This window comes from Vipera ursinii (genome assembly GCF_947247035.1).
Source record: "Vipera ursinii genome assembly, chromosome: 5".
NCBI lineage: Eukaryota > Metazoa > Chordata > Lepidosauria > Squamata > Viperidae > Vipera > Vipera ursinii.
In genome coordinates this window covers 24,125,615-24,131,878 of record NC_139518.1, presented here as the reverse complement: position 1 = coordinate 24,131,878, position 6,264 = coordinate 24,125,615, and the positions used below count along the sequence as shown (strand labels likewise).

Genomic DNA, 6,264 nt, shown 5'->3' with positions numbered 1-6,264 from the left:
TTTGACAGCAGCATCACACTGCTGGCTTGTATTTAAGTGATTGTCCACTAGGACTCTGAGATCCCTCTTACTATTATTGAGCAAGGTACCTCCTATACTATACCTGTACATTTGGTTTTTCTGGCCTAAATGTAGAACCTTACTTTTTTCATCATTGAATTTCATTTTGTTAGATAGCGCCCAGTTTTCAAGTCTGTCCAGATCTATCCTGTGGGATTTCACTGTCTATACTGAGGTTGCCCAATCAGAAACATCTCTATCCCAGTTGGTATCTAGTCAAGTTAGCCCTTTAAGGTGGTCCAGATCAGGAAACAGACTACACAAAAAGACTAGGAATATACTTGATTGAGTTATACTATAGCAGCAGAATCTTGCAAGTTTGTTTGCCTTTTCCCTTCCCTTCCTCCTGCTGTCTAATGTATCCAGGAGGAGCCAGCCTAAGTTTTTTTTCCAAATAGGTTCCATTCTGCTGAGCTCCAATCATGTTTCTTCACATTTTGTTTTTGTAACAGTTTCTAAATAGTTTCTTCAAGGCTGTCACCATGGCTCTCTATAGGCACCATGCAGAGAGCAGGACATATATTGGATTTAGCTTTCTGTTCAGGTAGAAGGTGAAAGAGCCTTGTGTGATTTTTTTTGTCATGACAGATGGGCAAATGCACTTCTCATAACTTAGTTGTGGCTTCCACCTGTGAATACAACAGTTGTCCTGAGTCCAGAAGGTCAACCAAATTATAGACAGAGAGACAGTCAGATTCAGTCCAGAGTTAGAACTGGAACGGCAGAGAATCATATGGTTTCTGAACAAGCAGTGATTCCATTTTGTTACAAATCAGCATTAGTCTGTGCCTCATCCAGACACCCACATTATCTAGATACTGGGTCAAGATTTCTACAGTATCTCGTGCTTAATCTAGAAGTTGCTATAGAAGTCCCCAGAGAAATACCATTGGACCAGTTTCTCCTCCACTGACACTGACTAATCCTGACCATATAGCAATGAACAGAACCTTTGCAAGGCAGTGCCCCTAACCTGCACACAGTGTTCATAAAAATATAATGGCCAATGTTATTGAAAACACCCAGGTCAACTAAGACTAGAAAGAGTACATTTTATGTTTAAAGCTGCTATTACTTATTGCAAAGTACTTTGAGGGGCTATCCTTGAAAAACATCTGGAAGGAATAGTGGTAAAAAAGTGCAGCAGCCAAACGATAGTGTTTATATGAAGGTTGTATGGAAAGATACCTCCTGGTTGCCAATTTCTTCGTGGCACAAACTGAACTTTTGATATTGACTTTAAATCTTTAAATGGCTTAAAGACTGGAACCTCTCTCTTTACAAATCTTTTGGATTGTTAGGTTCTGCTGGATGGGTTCTTTTAAAAATGCTCCCCCCACCAAAAAAAAAGATCGCCATCCTGCCAATTGGTCGTTGTATCTTATAAGAGGATTGGATAAGCCAGATCAGCCAGGGGCTATTATGCTTGAGACTCAGTATTATCTCTGGATTGGGAGCAGCATGCCTCCAAATACAACTTGCAGAGGAACAAAAGCAAAAGGGAAATGTACACCCCCTTTTGCCTGCAAGTACCCAGAGGATCTTGGTTGGTCCTTGCAAAAAATGAAAATACTCAGCTAAGATGGACTTGGCCGAGAACAGCAAAGCTATCATGTCCTTATGTTTTTGTAATAGACAGAATAACAGAGCAGCAGAATAACAGAGTTGGAATGGACCTTGTTTAGCCCAACCCCTTTCTCAGGCAGGAAATCCTATACCACTTCAGACAAATGGTTGTCCAATCTCTTCTTAAAAACCTCCAGTGATGGAGCACCCACAATTTCTGGAGGCAACTGAATAATTGTTTCAACTGTCAGGAAATTTCTCCTTAGTTCTAAGTTAATTCTCTCCTTGATTAGTTTCCATCCATTGCTTCTTGTTGTCAATGCTGCTAACATCGAATGTTCTTGCTTTGACAAAAGATGAAGAAGCAGCTATTTCATATTTAAACTTATGTGTTACTTTAAAAGCTATAATCAGTTATTGCTGGGGGGAAGGGGAGGAAGAATGTGTCTCGAGGCTGTCTCTAAATAAGAGAAGATAAGAATTTGGCGGGTTGTCTAACAGAAGGGAAAACTGACCCTTCAAACTAATTGGAGAATGTGATTTATAACAGCAGTGAAAAGGAGGAGAATTGTGTTTAACATATTGTGCTAAGGGGAGGGGAATTCAGATTCCAGCTTCTCCTAGCAAGGATGTTTTAGGGCTCTAATAAAAGACTTTTAAGGTAAACAATGCCTCAGAGTCATTTGAAGAACTCATCTGTCAGAACCTTGACACTTGTTCTGCCTTCAGGTGCTTTGGGGAATAGGTTGACCCCCCCCCCTCTTCTTTGGGGCAGCCCCTTAGGCAGGAGAATGTACTGTCTTAAGAACTGTATATAGGTAGTCCTCAATTTATGACCACAGTTGAGCCCAAAATTTAGACAGTGACTGTCGAGCCTCTTCTTAAAAATCTCCAATAATGGAGCGCCCACAATTTCTGGAGGCAAGCTGTTCCACAGTTTAATTGTCCTCACTGTCCAGAAGTTTCTTCTTAATTCTAGGTTGCTTCTGTCTTTGTTCAGTTTCCAATCATTGTTTCTTGTCCCAGACTCTGGTGCTTTGGAGAATAACGTGGCAGCCCCTCAAATACTGGAATACTGCTATCATGTCTCCTCTGTTTCTCCTTTTCTTTAGACTAGCCTGTTCTGTACCAGCCTACTACCGGCCCTGCAGATAAGGCAGGGACAACCCCTTTACAAGAAGGCAAGAGGCTGGAACTAAGCCTGCCAAATTTATGGACACAAAAGCAAACAGAGCAAAACAAGACACGAACCATGAAACAGGAGCTATTCAAGCGGTTGCCTTCAGCAAACCAGCCCTCCCACACATTCCCCTTTTAAACAGTTCAGGGTGTGGCTTCTCTCTACCTCCTTCTGAGGTGCCCCATTGCCTTCCTCTGTTTACTCCTGCTTGACTGCCTCCTGCGTCGGGCGTCCTTGAACAGGGCCAGCTGTGGGTCATCTTCATCCACGCTGTCAGGCTCACACAGCTGGGTCTGCATCGTAACCAGATGGGAGGGGCCTGGCTGAGGGCTGTGTGGAGCCTCAATACTATCCCCAGCAAGCTCTCCAACATCCCCCTCCTCCTCCTCTGAATCGTCCGACCCAACTGCCGAACCCACAGGCTGACCCTGAATCACAACATAGCCAAACCCAAGTCCTGCAGCCTTTCTTCATATGTTTTAGTCTCCAGGCCTTTGATCATCTTAGTTGCTCTTCTCTGAATTTTTTCCAAATACTCAACATCTTTTTTGTGATATGGTGACCAAAATTGGCTGCAGTATTCCAGGTGTGGTCTTACCAGAATTCTATAAAGCAGTACTAATACTTTGTGTGAACTTGATTCTATGCCTCTGTTTATACAACCCAGGATTGTATTAGCTTTTTTGGCTGCTGCTGCACACTGCTGGTTCATGCTCAAGTGATCGCCCACTAGGACTCCAAGGTCCCTCTCAAAGTTACTGTTTTTAAGCCATGTCTTGCCCAGTCTGTACTTGTAATTTTGATTTTTCCTGTCTAAATGTAAAACTTTGATTTTCTCCACACTGAAACTCATTTTGTTGGATAGGGCCCATTGTTCAAGTTTGTCAAAATCTTTTTGGATCTTGAGTTTGTCTTCTGAGGTGTTGGCTACTCCTGCCTGTTTGGTGTCATCTGCAAATTTGATGAGTTCCCCTTCAATTTCCTCATCTAAGTCATTTATGAAGATATTGAAGAGTACTGGGCCTAAGACAGAACCTTGTGGTACCCCACTGCTTACTTCTCTCCATATGGATATAGTGCTGTTGAGGACTACTCATTGAGTATGGTTTGCCAGCCAGCTACAGATCCATCTGGTAGTGATGTTGTCTATTCCATCTTTTTCTAGCTTAGCAAGGACTAGGTTGTGCCTTACCTTATCCATTGTCTTACTGAAGTCTAAGTATACTATGTCCACAGTATTTCACTGGTCTATTAGTTTAGTCACTTTATCAAAGAATGAAATAAGGTTGGTTTGGCATGATCTGTTTTTAACAAACCTGTGCTGGCTACTAGTTATACCTTTGTTTGCTTCTAGTTGTTTGCAGATGTGTTTTTTGATTATCTTTTCCAGGGTCTTCCCAGGTATTGATGTTAGACTGATTGGTCTGTAGTTTCCTGGCTATGGGGTTTTTTTTCCTCCTTTCTTGAAGATGGGAACCACATCAGCCCTTTTCCAATCCTCAGGTATTTTCCTGGTGCTACAGGATTTTTGAAAGATTAAGAGAATCACTGCAGTTATTAAATTAGTAACACAGTTGTTAAGTGAATCTAGATTCCCTATTGACTTTGCTTGTGAGAAGGGTGCAAAGGGGGATCAACTGACTCTGGGTCACTGCAACTGTCATAAGTGTGTCAGCTGTCAAGCTCCGAATATAAATCACATGACCATGGGGATCTGCAACAGTGTGAAAAATGGTCATAACTCACTTTTTTGTGCTGTTGTAATTTCAAATAGCAGAAAGTGAAGAGGAACTAAAGAGCCTCTTGTTGCGAGTGAAGAAGGAGAGTGCAAAAGTTGGGTTGAAACTAAACATTAAGAAAACCAAGATCATGGCATCTATCCCTCTCAATTCCTGGCAAATAGATGGGGAAGAAATGAGGTAGTGACTGATTTTGTTTTCTTGGACTCCAAGATCACCACAGATGGGGACTGCAGCCAAGAAATTAAAAGACACTTGCTCCTGGGGAGGAAAGCCATGGCAAATCTAGACAGCACACTAAAAAGCAGAGACATCACCCTGTCAACAAAAGTGCGTATAGTCAAGGCTATTGTCTTTCCAGTTGCAATGTATGGCTGTGAAAGTTGGACCATAAGAAAGGTTGAGTGCCAAAGAATTGAGGCCTTTGAACTATGGTGCTGGAGAAGACTCCTGCGAGTCCCCTGGACTGCAAGGTGATCAAACCAATCAGTCCTAGAGGAGATCAACCCTGACTGCTCTTTAGAAGGCCAGATCCTGAAGTTGAAACTCAAATACTTTGGCCACCTAATGAGAAGGAAGAAGAGCCTAATGCTGGGAAAGGTTGAGGGCAATAGAAGAAGGGGACGACAGAGAATGAGGTGGCTGGATGGAGTCACTGAAGCAGTAGGCGTGAGCCTAAATGGACTCCAGAAGATGGTAGAGGACAGGAAGGCCTGGAGGAACGTTATCCATGGGGTCGCGATGGGTCGGACATGACTTCGCAACTGACAACAACAACAATTTCAAATGGTCACTAAATGAGCTGTTGTAAGTCAAGGATTACCCATATAGACCCCACTCTCTCAGGGAGTAGGTTTTGGTGAAGTTTTTTTTTTTGACAAGATTGTTCATTGTTATTTGGCATTTTATCATTCATTTCATTTGTACTTTTGCTTATTATTATTTTTAAAAAAATCTATTAAGTCTTTGAAGGCTTGGTACAGGAGAAATCTAGGGTGTGAAACAAATGAACAGATAAATAGATATGTACTATATAAACACATCGATACAGGGAGGAGCAAATACTGAGCAGCTGAATTAAGAGGTCATAAAATAAAAATAAGAAAGCCCAGATTGTGACATAAACAATGCTTTATAGCTCACAAAGTATGTGGTTCTTCCTGAAAATCATTTCCTGGGTTCAGGTGAAGACTCCCGCCTACCCAACCCCCCAATATTTTAAAGAAAAGAGATCACTACACTGAAGGCCAACATTTGCACTGAAGAAGCTGTGTTGGTACGATCTTTGCATAGCTCCAGCTGAATTTATGGGTAAGATCCTTTGTGACTTCATTTAATGCAACTCTCTCTCCATCTTTCTTTAATATTTTATAAAACCTGGACTAGCCTTTCCACTGAGTACTCTGACTCCTTCACCAGATATGAAGACATCATTTACCATTTGTTGAGGATATCAGAATTTTTCCATTTTATTTATAGAATATTATAGAATTATTTTATTGTCAATCTCCTGCACCTGCTAAGGCAGCCTGAAGATGGTTTTGAATGTTTTGGTGTATGCATAGTATTTTCCATATTTTGCTAACACAAAGTAGCCCTTGTATCCAGTCTAGTGTATGGACAGAGTGTGGAGGAGGTGGCCTGTGAAGTCTCAGAGGAGATTGGCAAGTGAAATTGGTCCAGCAGGTCTTCTTTAGGAATTGCCCTTGTGTATGGTCT

At 41.7% G+C, this 6,264-nt stretch overlaps 1 protein-coding gene across 5 annotated transcripts in view; it reads left to right on the top strand.

Annotated features, from left to right (window-relative positions):
• MME (membrane metalloendopeptidase) overlaps positions 1 to 6,264 on the top strand; it is a 124,262-nt gene that overhangs the window by 37,296 nt on the left and 80,702 nt on the right. The window lies entirely within an intron of this gene.